This window comes from Molossus molossus, unplaced genomic scaffold (genome assembly GCF_014108415.1).
Source record: "Molossus molossus isolate mMolMol1 unplaced genomic scaffold, mMolMol1.p scaffold_m16_p_6, whole genome shotgun sequence".
Lineage (NCBI taxonomy): Eukaryota > Metazoa > Chordata > Mammalia > Chiroptera > Molossidae > Molossus > Molossus molossus.
The window spans coordinates 56,217,286-56,233,580 of NW_023425399.1; the positions used below are offsets into that span (position 1 = coordinate 56,217,286).

The following is a 16,295-nucleotide window of genomic DNA, read 5'->3' on the forward strand; positions in this document are numbered from 1 at the left end:
CAGACAACCAGATGCCCACTGGGACTCAGGCAGACCCTGAGGCAGAACCCAATTGGGCTTATCAAGCAGGACAGAACAGCAGATGGAGGTGAGACCAAATGGTCCAATGCCTCTTGGAAGGCATGCAGAATGCAGCACCAAAAGTTGTTAACTATGACAGACTAAGAAGTCATTCAGGAACCTATTGAAAACCCAGCTCTATTCCTAAACCACCTGACTGAGACTGTGGTTCTCCAAACCCAACTGGACCCTGCCTCAGTAGTGGGGGCAACGATCTTAGCCACTAATTTTATCTCCCAGTCAGCTCCAGATATTAGAAAGAAACTTAAAAAGGCAGAAGAGCCCTATGAAAGACATGTTGAACATGGCATTTAAAGTATTTAATGCCCAGGAGGACAAGGCTGAGGCCACTCATCAAACCCAAATGCAGCAGAAGGTAAACCTCCAAACCCAGGCTCTAGTGGCAGCCCTGAGGCCAGCAGCCCAGCATGAGCAGGGTAAAGGGGGTGCTCGACCTAAGGGACTTAATGTCTCCGGGCCACTGAAGGAAACCCCACCAGGGGCCTACTTCAAATGTTTCAACAAAGGCCACTGGGCCTGTCAATGCCCATGTCCACAGCCACCTACAAAACCATGCCCAGACTGTTAACAGCCTGGTCACTGGTGGAGCGATTGCCCTCTCTGAGCAACAGGCTCATCCTCAGCACCTCCATGCCGAGGACAGATCAGCCAAATGGGATCATCACTTGAGCTCCTTGGCCTCATGGATGACTGATGCAGCCAGGACTTGAGCACCCCAATCACCCTTGCTGAGCCCAGGGTAAAGCTGCAAGTAGCGGGTAAGTCCATCTCATTCCTGGTGGACACAAGGGCTACCTTCTCTGTTCTGCCATCTCACTCCAGGCCTCTAGTCCCTTCTCAGGTTTTGGTTACGGGAATTGATGACACACCCTCCTTTCCCCTTCTCACAAAGCCTCTGTCATGCAGTCTAGATGAATACCCCTTTCACACTCCTTCCTAGTTATGCCCTCTTGCCCTGTGCCCCTCCTGGGCCGAGACATATTAGAGTCTTGGGGCTACTATCCAAATGACATCACTCTGGACAGCTTTCACTCATCTTCCCTTACTCCTCCTCACTGAAGATTCTCCCACCACCACCAACCACCCTCTTTCTCTAAAACCCCCTATCTCCCCAGACATTGTCAACCCTCAAGTCTGGGACACCTCTACCCTGATAATAGCCACCTACCACACTCCCATTAAAATTCAACTAAAGGACCCTTCACAATACCCATCGAGGCCCCAGTTCCCCATTTTGGTGACTCACCGCCAGGCCCTCATACCCATAATTACCCATCTCTTAAGTCAAGGTCTGCTGATCCCCACTGATTCACCTTGCAAACCCCCCATCCTTCCTGTTCAAAAACCCTCCAGGGACTTACCGCCTCATCAAGGACCTAAACAAGGCAATTGTCTCCCTCCATCAGGTAGTTCCCAATCCTTACACCTTACTTTCAAATATTCCCCCTGGTACCACCCACTTTACTGTCCTCAATCTTAAAGATGCTTTCTTTACTGTTCCTTTTCACCTGGACTCTTACTTCCTATTTGCTTTTACCTGGACCTACCTGGACACCAACATAGCTCAGTAACTCACATAGATTGTCTTGCCACAGGGGTTTTGAGACAGCCCACACCTATTTGGACAGGCTCTGGCACAGGATCTCACTTCCTGTTCACTCAAGCCCAGTACCCTCTTTCAATATGTAGATGACCTCCTCCTTTGCAGATCTTTGCTGTCCACCTTGAGACAGCATACTTCTACTCTCCTTAACTTCCTCGGCCCCAGGGGATACCATGTCTCCTCTGCTATAGCCCAACTTCATAGCAAGTCTGTCACTTACCTAGGTGTTTCTCTAACCCCCACCACCTGAGGCCTTACTCTAGACCGTACCCAAGCCCTCTGCAACCTTCAGCACCTGACTGCAGAACAGATCTCCTCCTTCCTTGGATTGATTGGTTTCTTTAGGCACTGGACACCTAATTTTGCCCTCCTAGCCAAGCCCCTCTACACAGCAGCCAGAGAGGCCCCTACAGGACCTCTCACTTCACCCAGCACCATAAGAAGGGCCTTCTCCACCCTCCAGGACACTTTAATCTCTTCCCCTCCTCTCGCTCTGCCTAATCCCAGATGCCCTTTTCACCTTTTCACAGACAAGAAACGGGAATGCGGTAGCAGTCCTGGCCCAACTGATAGGGCCTACCTACCGCCCGGTGGTGTACTTCTCTCAACAGCTAAATACCACTGTCCGGGGATGGCAGCCTGCCTTTGAGTATTAGGTGCCGCAGCTGAACTTGCAAAAGAAGCAACTAAACTGACCCTATGCCAACCTATATCTATTTTCTCATCACATAGACTCACTGACCTTCTCTCACATAAATCTCTCCCTACTAGGTCCTTCCTGGTTACAGGCATTTCATCTCTTATTCATAGAAAACTCTTCCATCACTCTTTCACCTTCCCCCAGCTCAACCCAGCCACCTTACTTCCAATTCCGGCTATGCTACCAGAACCTTCTCACCTCTGTACAGAACTAATAGTTTTTCTCAATAGGCCTCGTGAGGGCCTGTTGGATTCCCCTCTAGAGGACCCAGACCTCGTTCTCTTTGTGGATGGGAGTTCAACTCTGGGGCTGAACAAACTGCAGCGGGCAGCCTACACAGCGGTCACCATCTCCTCCACCCTAGAGGCCCAGTGCCTACCAGACGGCACCACTTCCCAAAAGGCAGAACTCATTGCCCTTACATGGGCACTCACTCTAGCCCAAGAAAAATGGGTAACCATTTACACCAACTCTAAATATGCCTTTTTTTTTTTTTTATTACCCATAGCCCCTCTGCACTCTGGAAGAAATGGGGTTTCCTCCCCACCAAGGGCTCCCTCATAATAAATGCTACCCTTACCTCTAAGCTCCCAGAGACTCTCCTGTTACCTGCTGAGGTGGCTGTGGTACATTGCAGGGGTCATCAAACCTCACAAGACCCTGTTGCCCTAGGGAATGCTCGGGCAGATGTGAAGGCTCAAGGCCTCACTGCAGGCACTTCCCCTGCCCCTATCATGTTTCTCTCCACCCCCATCAAGCCCTCATATACTCCTCAGGAAAAAGAAACTCTCCTTCAGAAAGGAGAAAGAATATCCAACCAATGATGACTATTTCTGAGACAAAATTGCCCTGCCGGGAAAAGAGGCTACAGCCCTCCTCTCTGACATCCACTGTTCCCTACATGTGAGACCTAAAACCCTTTACTGGTTTCTGCAACCACTTTTTTTCTTTTCAGGCCTCCAACAGACGATTGAAAAGACACACATGGCCTGTGCTGTCTGTTCCAAAACCTCCCTGCAAGGGGGTCTCGGCCCTCATTTTCCCACTCACTAAATGAGAGGACATCAGCCAGGCCAAGATTGGCAGATTGGTTTCATTCACATGCCTTCTCACAAGAAACTCCGCTACCTCCTAACCTGTGTTGATACCTTTTCAGGATGGATTGAGGCCTTTCCTACCCCTTGGAAAACAGCCAACACTGTCACCTCTATCCTCATTGACCAGATAATCTCACAACTTTGGCTGCCTACCATGATCCAATCAGACAATGGGCCAGCCTTCACTGCCCAGGTGGTTCAGCAGGTAGCAGACTCCTTCAACATCACCTGGAAACATACCATACCATCCCCAATTATCTGGTAAAGTTTAACGGGCCCATGGCATCCTAAAAAAACACTTAATCAAACTCTCTATCGAGGCCAGACTCTCCTGGCCAGTCCTTCTTCCCTTAGCCCTCACCAGGATTAGGGCTACCCGACAAGGCCCCACAGGACTCAGCCCTTTCAAACTGGTATATGGGCAGACCATTTCTTATTAACCACAATTTACCAATTAACACCCTACCTCTTGCCACCTATCTCCCCTTCCTACCAATGCTCCAACATCTCTTAAGTGAACACGCTGACCAACTCTTCCACCTGTGAGGATCCCCAACAACACTCAGCCCACAGTTTCCCTCCAACCAGGGGACAGTGTCTTCCTATGAGAACTCCAGCCTGGCTCCTTACAATGCACATGGACAGGACCTCATACAGTAATATTAACCGCCCCCACAGCAGCCAAGCTCCTGGGGCAGGTACCCTGGTACCATGTTTCCTGCCTCAAACTGGCTCCACACCAGGATTACTGGTGGTCTGAGCCCTTGGACCCCACTTGCATCTGGATTATTCAGAACCTGGGTCCTATGGCTCCTCCTCCTCCTCCTCCTCCTTACCCTCCCTCAGGGAAACTTCACCACAACTAACCAGATCAATGCCTATGTCTGGCAGTTCTATATCCAAGAAAGCTGGACACAAAATAGGGCAACTTCTGCTCATATTATAGCCATTGGGGACCGCCAATTCCGCAACTGTCAGGCAGCAATAAGTATCATGGCCCCACAATTTTAAAATAAAAAGTATACCTAATGCGGATAGTTCTGCTGTCTGCTTCATCCATTATCAGACTTAAGAGTATTGCTGATGGTGGCCTAAGACATATGGAGGTTGTCTCTACCACTCAACTAAAAGAAATTACTTCAGGCCAAGTGATTTTAAACTCATTATCAAGGACCCCTGGGATAAGAGATGGGTAAAGGGGGTAAAGGGAAAAGTCTATAGATGACACGGAGACGCTTACCCACAGGTATCCTGAAAATTTTTTGGACCTATACCCCTGTCGTCTCAGAAGCCATGGAACAACTGGGCCAGGTGTCCAGCATCATGATCCACAATGAGGCTGCTCTGGACAGCCATTTATGGCCCCAGCAGGATGCACACTCTAATCGGTTCTCCTGATTGGCCCTGATACATCAAGGGACTGAAATCCTAAACCACTCCGGACTTGGTAATATTACTGACTGTTTCATGTGTGCTTTTCTTGGCCATTCACCCCTCATGGTAGTTCTCCTAATCCAGAGTTTCAACAATTCGACTCCACCCAGCCCACCCTTTCCTCCACTAACAGAGATACACTTATTCCAGAAATTCCTCATCCAAAACTTCTCTATGTGTTACATTAGGCTCTTCTACCCCCTCATCTAATCTCCCTTGCAACTCTACTATCACTGTTAACTGCCTTACTTAATGCACCACCTGAAGAATTCTTTTGATGCAATGAAACCCTAACCAAATTCATATATGTTTCATCCCCTTTTCCCTGCCTACCAGTCACTCTGGTACCCCAACTTATAATGTATAACCAAGCAGAGATCCTTTCCTTGCTATCTTCACCAGCCCACTGAGAAAAAAGAGAGGTTTTCCTCCTGGTTCTAGTGGGGATCTCTCTAGCCTCCTCCCTCATTGCTACAGGTATAGGAGGTGGCGCCATAGGCCACAGCATAACTTCTTCCCAGCTGGAAGAAAAATTCCACATAGCTGTAGAGGCATCGGCAACATCCCTAGCCTCTCTCCAGTGCCAGATCACCTCCCTTGCTCAGGTTACACTTCAAAATCAACAGGCACTAGGCCTACTAACAGCGGACAGGAGGGATCTGTCTCTTCCTCCAAGAACAATGATGCTACTCTATCAACGAGATTGGTCTAGTAGAAGAAAATATCAACACCCTGAATCACCTGCAAAACAAGCTTCACAGGAAGCAGACAACGGATACCCTTTCTCAGGATGGTAGAAATCACCAGCATTTACATAGATTGTACCCATATTAGGTCCTCTCCTAATTATCTGCCTATTACTGATGTTTGCTCCTTTTTTCCTCAGATTTTTGCAGAATTGCATCCATGAGGTTTCTCAAGTGGCTGTGAACCAGATGTTGTGTCACCCCTACATGCAACTCCCAACTGAACCGCTGGACACCGACCTCCCCGACCCATGATGCCCCTACCCAGCAGGAAGTATCCAGGCAGAAAGCAGTGCCCCTATCTAACACAAAACGTTGGAATGTAAAGTCAGTGGGCTCCAGGGAGTCACATGACTGGGGAAAGGGAGGACTGAAGGAAAAATCAAAACCACCAATCAAATACCTCCCCTCTTTGTTATGCAGAATCAAGTACCTCCCCTCTTTATTCCTCAACCACCCCTATAAACTTTCCTGGGTGGCCATAAGAGTGTGACTTCCCTGGCCCCAACCACATGGACCAGTAAACTTCGCCCAGCAACACTTCAATAAAACTTTCTTCCCTGCTTTTGTAGATCTGTTTCTCTTTCTTCATTGGTGAGATACCTTACAGTAAACCTTCTTAGAAAAGGAACAGTGGGCTGGAGTGGCTTCATGTGACTCCCATGTGGGCCCTTGCATGACCACTCCCTTAAGCATTAATTCTTAGGGATACCATCTAGGCCTCTGTTGTGTTTCAGGTCCAGGCCCAGAAAAGCAGCAAAACCCAATAAGCTATGCCATGATGAACATCAGGACCAGATGCATTGACTAACAACCCCTTCCCTGGCCCCAACCAATCACTGGAGACCAAGACTCTGAAAGGACACACGTAGAAAGCTGAATATTCTGTTGAGATATTCCCCTAAAATCCACTCTTATAAAAGCCTTAGGACAGGGGAACCAGCTAGCTCTCCCTCCTGGAGCAAGCCAGGAGCCTTTCCCCTCCCTCTTTTCTTCCTACATGCAGTGTGTTAACTTTACCCTCCTCTCTCCTAAGCTCCCAGGGCCCCCTTCCTTTGCCTCTGTAACTTGCTTCCTGAGCTCATTTCTTCTACCACTCACTTAATCCTGCCTCAGTGACTTTCAAGATAAACTTTCTCTTATGGTTTGAGTCATCTCTGAATTCCTTCCTAGCCAGAAATCAAGTACTGAGGTTGCTGAACCAAGGTCTGGTCTGACCCCACGGGTCTAACACCTGGTGCCATTCTTGCTGCCATCAAATGGAAGTAGCACAACAAATTTCAAGGCTGAAAGAGAATTGTTAACGCAGACGTCTGTATCCTGTGAAAATATTTTCAGAAATAAAGACTTAATTGATGAAGAAAAATGAATCCATTCCCACTACATTTGCTCCAATTGTTAAAGAAAGTTTTTCATATAAAAAGAAAATAGTTCTAAAAGAGAAAAAAAAGGGGGGGGGGAGAAAGAATAAAGGAAAAAAGGAAAGAGAAAAAGGAAAGAAGGAAGGAAGGAAGGAAGGAAGGAAGGAAGGAAGGAAGGAAGGAAGGAATTTTGAATATTAGGAATAAATAAAGAGTAAAGGAAAGGATAAATATAATAAACAATGCTTCTCTTAAATTTTAAAAATCATATTTGACATTTGAAAGCAAAAAATGCAACACTTTCTGATGTAGTTCTCAATATACACACAGGTAATATTTAAAACAACTATATCCTTGAGGTTCTGGATTTCCAGTCAAGTTGGCAGCATAGGTAAATGTGATATTCACCTCCTCCCAAAACCACATTTAAAGCACAACTAAATTAGAAAACAACCATCATTCCGAACCTCCTGCAATCGAGTTGATTAGAAGTCCTACAACTACGAAATTAAAGAATAAGCCACATCAAGACTGCCCAATAAAATCAGGGGAGATACCTTGGCTGTGAGGATCCTCCCTGGGGAGAGAAAAGTCCCCATCCCACACCAGGTCCCCCAGCTCAGGGTTCCAGTGCCAGAAAGAGAAGTCCTCATAACTTGTGGCTATAAAAACTAGTGAGGATTGAGGCTGAGGATCCTGGAGTGCCAAGCAGTTCCTCTTAAAGGGCCCAGACACGGACTTACTCCCTTTAGGTGGGGAAGGCAGCTTGAAAGGCATCAGAGATGCACAAGAAAAACTGACTTGTAGGGTATTGTGGTGAAAGCTGGAGAAATAGTTTCCTCCAGGACAGACGTGCTGGCAGAGGCCATTTTTGATGGGTGCCGTATCTGGGACTCCAGCAACATGCCCTGATGATTCCCTGAGGACCTGCCCCACCTAAATTTTGGGCTCACCCCAGCTCTTTCTAGTGGCTTTACCATAGGAGGGGCTGTCTTGGCTCCTGCTTGATTTTCCTAAATTCTCTCAAACAAGCAGTATCTGGCCACAGTGAGCCCCATACCTCTTACTAAGTAGCCCCAAGCCTGGCACTAGAAGCAGCCAGCCTTGCTTCACAGCTTGGCTTTGCCTGGACACCATCAAGGCCAGTATAAGAAGCAGCCATCAGCAGATTGCTTTGTAGCTTATGCCTGGTGGCCCCAGGTATAACACAGGCAGTAGCTGACCTTACCCAAAGCCAGCACATCCAGTGGACAGATTTAGATCATGTATAAGCACCAATACTCAACAGCCTCCACAAGTGACACACTCAAGAAGTAAACTCAGTGGGTACCAGAGCCCTGCTGAGGTAAGTCCTGTTCTGTGTGGTGGGCCCCTTACACAGCTGATCCACCAAGGTAGTCAGATATCAATGGTCAGTGGGCATAGCCAGTCCTTGCAGCTGATTAACCTGAGTAAATCCCTCCCATTGATTTGCTGAAATCAATCAAGACTCAATACTAAGAGAAAGATGTACAGTCCACATGAGGGGTGCACCTTGAGAGACCAGTTGGGGTTATGAGAAAGGTTGTGCCACTAGACCCTACAGGAAACCTGCTACAATAGGCCACCCTAGGAAGCCTAGGAGACATAGCAATTCTACCTAATACACAGAAACAAACATAGAGAGGGAGCCAAAATGAGGAGACAAAGAAATATGCTCCCCCCAAAAAAAAAATTCAAGAAAAGAACTAAACAAAATGGAGATAAGCATTCTAACAGATGCAAAGTTCAAAACACTGGTTATAAGGATGCTTAATGAACTTATTGAGGACCTCAAGGGCATAAAAAAGGACCAGTTAGAAATGAAGGATGCGCTAGCTAAAATAAAGAATAATTCACAGAGAATCAATAATAGAATGGATAAAGACAAGAAGCAAACATTAATTTGAAATATAAGGAAGCACAAAACACCCAATCAGATCAGCAAAAAAAAAAAAAGAATAATAGAAAAAAAAAAGTTAGTGTAAGGAGCCTCTGGGACAACTTCAAGCATACCAACATTAGCATCATGGTGTTGCCAGAAGAAAAGGAGAGAAAGCAAGAACTTAAAAATGTATTTGAAAAAATTATGACAGAAAACTTCCTTAACTTGGTGAATAAAACAGACATACATGACCAGAAAGCACAGAGAGTCCCAAACAAGATGAACCCCAAAAGGCCCATACCAAGACACATCATAATAAAAATGCAAAAGGTTAAAAATAAAGAAAAAATCATTTTTTAAAAATACATTTTTATTAATTTTTTAAGAGAGAAAAGGAGGAGACAGAAACATCAATGTTGAGAGAGAAACATCAATCAGCTGCCTCCTGCACACCCCCTACTAGGGGTTGAGCCCACAACCCAGGTATGTGCCTTGACCATGAATTCAACCAGGACCTCTCAGTCCATGGAATGATACTCAATCCACTGAGCCACACTGGCTGGCCCAAACAGAGAATCTTAAAAGCAGCAAGAGAAAAGCAGTTAGTTACCTACAAGGGAGCTCCCATAAGACTGTAAGCTAATTTCTCAAAAGAAACTTTGCAGGTCAGAAGGAAGTGGCAAGAAATATTCAAAATGATGAAAAGCAAGGACCTACAACCAAGATTACTCTATCCCCAAAGCTACCATTTAGAATTGATGGACATATAAAGAGTTTCCCAGGCAAGAAAAAGCCAAGAGTTCATCACCACCAAACTAGTATTATATAAAATACTGAAGAATAAGAAGATCAAGAATATAAAAAATAGCCCTGGCCGGTTTGGCTCAGCGGTTGGAGCGTCGGCCTGCGGTACAGAGAGACCCGGGTTCGGTTCCCGCTAAGGGCATGTACCTCGGTTGCAGTTTGTCCCCGGCCCTGGTTGGTCGTGCGGGTGGCAGCCACTCGATGTGTCCCTTCACGTCGATGTTTCTCTCTCTCTCTCTCCCTCCCGCTCTATCTGAACAAAAGATGGAGAAATGTCCTCGGGTGAGGAAAAAAAAAAAGAATATAAAAAATAAAATGGCAATAAATACGTATCTCTCAACAATTGAATCTATTAACAAAATGAACAAGCAGAAAAGAAACAGACTTATAGATACAGAGAACGTTTTGTTGGTTGCCAGATGGGAAGAGAATTGAGGGATGGAAGAAATAGGTGAAAGGATTGCAAAGAACAAATTGGCCCTGGACAGTTTGGGTCAGCAGTTAGAGCACTGGCCAGTGGACCAATGAATCTTGGGTTCAATTCTGGTCAAAGGCACATACCTCAGTTGTGGTTCATTCCCAGCCCTGATTGGGTCATGTGGGAGTCATGTGGGAGGCAGCCAGTGGATGTGTCTTTCTCACATCGATGTTTCTCTCTCTCTCTCTCTCTCTCTCCCCCCCCTCTCTCTCCCTCTCCCTCTCCCTCTCTCCTACTCTATATGATGATAAACAAAAACATTTCCTCAGGTGAGAATAAAAAAAAAAACACAAATTGATTGTTAGACTGACAAAATTCAAAGAGAAGGCAGGGTGGGGGTTAGGTAGAGATAAACCGAAAAACTTATGTGCGTATATGCATAATCAATAGACACAGACAATAGTGTGGGGAAGGCAGAAGGGGGTCAAAAGTGGGGAGGAGGGAGTCAATGGAGGAAAAATTGTGGGACATCTGAAATACATTCAACCATAAAAATAAGTTTAAAACATAAATTAATAAATAAAAAGATAACTATATATATTCTCAAAGGGGGAGGGTAAAGAAACATAAATGGTGGTAAGGTTTCTATATTCCACATGAAGTGTTAAAATGTTAATACTAGTAGACTGTGGTAAATTAAATAGGTATATTATAATCCATAAAGCATCCACTAAAGAAACAAAGCAAAAAGATATACTTTAAAAATTCTTTAAATCTAAATAAAATATTACAAAATATTCAAGTATCTAACAGAAAGTCAAAAAAGAAGAAACCTAAGAGCAAAAAACATTGAAAACAAATGGAAAAAAAAATTAAATGGTAAACTTAAATCCTACCATATAATTAATTACATTAAAGAGAAATGATCTAAACATACCTATTAAAAAAGAAGCTACTGTAGGACATGGACAACCAAGCCGGGGACAGGGTGGAGGTGGGGTGGGGTGGGGGGTGCCAATGGGGTAAAAAGGTAAAATATCTGTAACAAAAAAATAAATAAAAATTCATTAAAAAAAATAAAATAAAATAAAAGAACATATGAAAAAAAAAAAAGAAGCTACTGTAAAAATGGGCTTTTAAAAAATATGTTTTGTTTTGTTTTGAGAGACAGAGATAGAAACATAAATGTGATAGAGAAACATTGGTCAGCTGACTTCTGTACACCCCCTACTGGGGATCAAGTCTGCAACTCGGGCATATGTCCTGGCAAAAAATCAAACCGGGTCCTCTCAGTCCATGGAATGACACTCAATTCACTGAGCCACAGCCACCAGCCAGAATAAATTTTTTTAAATGATCCAACCATATGCTAGCAAATAAATTTAGGTGTACAGATTATGAGTTAAGGTATAAAATAGATATATCATGCAAATACTAATCAAAATAAAGCTGGATAGCCCAGTCATTGGGGCTCAGGGAATTGAGCACCATCCCATGGACTGAGAAATCCCGGTTCAATTCCAGGTCAGGGCACATGCCCAGATTGCAGGCTCAATCCCCAGGAGGGGGCATGCAGGAGGCAGCTGATCAATGCAGCTCTCTCACATCGATGTTTCTCTCTCTCCATTTCTGTCTCTCTAAAAAAATCAATAAAAACATATCTTTTTAAAAAGCTAGACAAGCTACATTAATTTCAGATGAAGTAGATTTCAGAGCAAAAAATATTACCAGCTAAAAAATGAGACATTACATAGTCATAAAATGGTCAATTTATTAACAGTATAATAATCCTAAATGTATATACATCAAACAACAGAGCCACAAAATACTTAAAAAGCAGATAAATCAGAACTAAATGCAGAAATAGGCAATTCTAGAATTACAGTAACTTCAACAAAACTCTGCTAGAAATTAATACAACCACTAGACAGAAAATGAGCAAGAAAACAGAAGAATCAACACAACCCTAAACCAACAGAATCTCTTTTTTATAAAACACATCACCTAAAAAGAATGAACATTAATTACAAGCATACATGGAGTATTCACCAAAATAGACCATCTCTTTAGGTCATAAAATAAATCTCAACAAACTCAAATTAATTGAAATCAGGGAAAATATGTTCTCTGACCAGGTTGAAAATCAGTAATAAAAAGTTATCAAGGAAACAATTAGAAACTTGAAAATTAAACGCCACACTTCTAAATAATCCTTGGGACAAAGAGGAGGTCTCAAAGAACATTTAAAATATATATTATTGTTACTGACCTAAATGAAAAAAACAAAAAACATCAAAATCTGATGAATGCATGGAGATATTGAAACCTTTGTGCATTGCTTATGGGAATGTACAATGGTGCAACCATTGTGGAAAACAGTTTGGTGGTTTCTCAAAAGTTTAATCATAAGACTACCTTATGATCCAGCGATTCCACTTCTAAATATATACACAAAATAATTGAAAGCAGGTATTCAAATAGATACTTGTATTCCTATATTTATAGCAGCATTATTCATAATAGTCAAAAGGCAGAAATAACCCATATGTCTATCAATGGATGGATAAAAAAATGTGGTATATACATACAATGAAATATTATTCAGCCTTAAAAAAAATTCTGATACATGCTAAAACATGGATGAACCTTGAAAACATTATGCTTAGAGAAATGTCAGATAAAGAAGGACAAATACTGTTTCCACTTATATATAAGCAATCTAGAATATGTAGCAAATTCACAAAGACAGAAAGTAGCACAGAGGTCCCCAGGGGCTGGAGGAACAGAGGAATGGAGAGTTATTATTTAAGGGGGGAAGAGTTTCTATCTGGAATAATAAAAGAAATCTGGAAATGGATAGTGGGGTAGTTGCACAACATGGTGAATGTACTTAATGTCAATTGTACAGAAAAATGGTTATAATGGTACAATTATGTCATGTATATTTTACCATAATTTTTTTAAAACTCTGTGTTGTAGGAAAGGCAGAGCTCAGATGAAAATTTATATCATCTGTGATAGGCTGGACTGTGTAACTTGTCCCTAATGAAGAGTACACCCCAAAGTGACAAAGCGTCACTTTTGATTACATAATAAAAGAGAGTGATTTACATTTTACTAGCATTTACTCTTCCTGGTTCTTTTCTCTCACTTGCTCTACTGAAGCAAGCTGCCATGTTGTGAACTACCCTAATGAACAAGTCCATGTGTAAAGAAACTAAGAGCAACCTCTGGCCAACAGCCACTAAAGAATTGAATTCTGCATGATGAAGCTTGGAAGTGGATCCTCCTCTTACAGTCTTTGAAAGCCTTTAGTTCTAGACAACATCTTTACTGCAGCCTTGTGAGACACCCTGAAGCATAAGACAAGCTAAGCTTCACCTAGAATTCCTGACTTACAGGTCTCTCTTCTCTGTACTGTGAGTAGCTCCCCTCATCCCCTGAAAATATACCCCTGCGCCAAGCCAAGTTTGTCTCCACCCCCTCCTTGTGAGAAGCGCCTCTCAGCTGAGTCAGTCACTGTCTGCAGTGGTGCTGAAACGACCACAGACCCTGACAGATGACAGCTTCAGTAGTTTGGCAGCCCCACATCCCCTGATCTCACTTATTTTTAGCCTCAGCATTCAAACCAGTGCCATTTCAAGGAACATTGACACAACGACCAAGTTCACTGGGGCTGTGGCTGCCATAGTAGGGGTGGCAGGCTCTGGGGCTGGAATTGGGACAGTGTTTGAGAGCCTCAATATTGGTTATGCCAGGAACCCTTCTCTGAAGCAAAAGCTCTTCTCCTACGCGATTCTGGACTTTGCCTCCTCAGAGGCCATGGAACTCTTTTGCTTGATGTTGGCTTTTCTCATTCTTTTCGCCATGTGAAAGAGCTGTCTCCACCTCCCAAATTCCCGTATTTCTTTCTCCTGTGTCTTGTGTTCCCTGTATGTTCCTTTTCCTACAACTCCCAGGCAGTCTGGGAAAAATGATTGGCTCAGGTTTTGACAGAGAGAAGACAAATAAATACTGCATTGATAATTTTTTTTAAAAATTCTGACCCACAAAAACTGAGATTTTTTTTTTTAATTTTTAAAATTAATTTATTTTTGTTACAGATGTTTTTCCTTTTTCCTCTATTGACATGCTCCTCACAATCACCCCCACCGGAGCCCTGTCCCCAGCATTGTTGTATAAGTCCATTAGTTATGCATACATGCACGTAAGTTCTTTGGTTCATCTCATCCATCCCCCCCCGCCCCCCCCCTACTCTGAGGTTTCTCAGTCTGAACCATACTCCTTTCTATGTCTCTGAGTCTATTTTGTTTAGTGGCCCACCTTGTTCATTATATTCCACAAATAAATGACATCATGTCTTATTTGTATTTCTCTGATTGGCTTATTTCCTTAGCATAATACTCTCCAGGTCCCTTCAAGTTGTGTCAAAGGATAAGAGATCTTTCTTTCTTACAGCGGCATAGTATTCCATTGTATATATGCACCACAGCATTTTTATCTACTCATCTATTAATAAACATGTGGGCTGTTTCAAGATCTTTGCAATTGTAAATAATGCCGCTATGAACATAGGGGTACATATATTCTTTCTCAGGCTTCTTAGAATATATTCCTAGAAGTGGGATCACTGGGTCAAATGGCAATTCAATTTTCAATTTTTTGAGGAAACACCATACTGTTTTCCACAGTGGGTGCACCAGTCTGCATTCCCACTGGCAGTGTACTAGAGTCACCTTTTTTCCACACCCCTTGCCAGCACTTGTTGTTTGATAATTTCTTGATGGCAGCCATTCTGGCAGGTGTGAGATGATACCTCATAGTTGTTTTAGTTTGCATCTCTCTGATTATTAGTGACAGTGAGCATTTCTTCATATGTCTCTTGGCTATTTGTATGTCCTTGAAGAGGTGTTTATTTAGGGCCTCTGCCTTTTTAATTGGATTATTTGTCTTTTTTTATTGTTTTTATCCTCACCTGAGGATATTTTGATATTTTGTTCAGATAGAGTGGGAGGGAGAAAGAGAGAGAGAAACATTGACATGAAAGGGACCCATCGAGTGGTTGCCACCCACATGACCCAACCAGAGCCAGGGACAAATTGCAACCTAGGTATGTGCCCTTGGCAGGAACTGAACCCAGGTCTCTCCAGACCGCAGGCCAATGCTCTAACTGCTAAGCCAAACTGACCAGGGCTTTGTCTTCCTTTTGTTGAATTGTATGAGTAAACTATATATTTTGAAATTAACCCCTTACCTGATGTATTGTTGGTAATTATGATCTCCCATATAGTGGGTTCCCTTTCCATTTTGATGGTTGTTTCTTTTGCTGTGAAGAAGCTTTTTAGTTTGATGTAGTCCCATGTATTCATTTTCTCCTTTGATTCTCTTGCCAAAGGCATTGTATCAGTGAAAATTCTGCTGTGTGTGATGTCTGAAATTGCATTGCATACATTTTCTTCTAAAATTTTTATGGATTCACAAGCCTCATTTAAGTCTTTTATCCATTTTGAGTTTATTCTCTGTATACATCACATAAACAAAATGAAAGATAAAAACCATATGATCTTATCAATAGATGCTGAAAAGCATTCAACAAAATTCAGTACTCATTTCTGATAAAAACAGCTTCATTTTTTTACATATAGCTGTCCAATTTTGCCAACGCCATTTATTGAAGAGGTTGTCTTAATTCCACTGTATACTCTTGCCACCTTTGTCAAATATTAATTGAGCATATTGTCTTGGGTCAATTTCTGGGTTGTCTATTGTGTTCCATTGATCTATCTGCCCGTTCTTGAGCCAGTACCAGGCAGTTTTGATTACAGTGCTTTGTAGTATAGCCTGAAGTCTGGTAATGTGATCCTTCCTATTTTGTTCTGCTTTTTCAAGGTTGTTGTAGCTGTTCGGGGTCTTTTTTGGTTCCATATGAACTTTTGAAGTATTTCTTCTAGTTCTGTGAAATATGTCATTGGTATTTTGATGGGGGTTGCATTGAATCTATAGATTTCTTTAAGTAGTAAGGACATCTTCCTCTACTTTTTTTTTCAATGACCTGTAGTTTTCTGTGAAGAGGTCTTTTACTTCTTTGGTTAAGTTTATTTCTAGATATCTTAATGTTTTTGCTGTAATGGTAAATTGGATTTTTTTT

The 16,295-nt window shown here is 42.9% G+C and overlaps 1 protein-coding gene and 1 pseudogene across 5 annotated transcripts in view; one reads left to right on the forward strand and one right to left on the reverse strand.

Moving 5' to 3' along the window:
* CHCHD6 (coiled-coil-helix-coiled-coil-helix domain containing 6) overlaps positions 1–16,295 on the reverse strand; it is a 181,792-nt gene that overhangs the window by 39,608 nt on the left and 125,889 nt on the right. The window lies entirely within an intron of this gene.
* LOC118618366 lies at positions 365–14,020 on the forward strand (annotated as a pseudogene).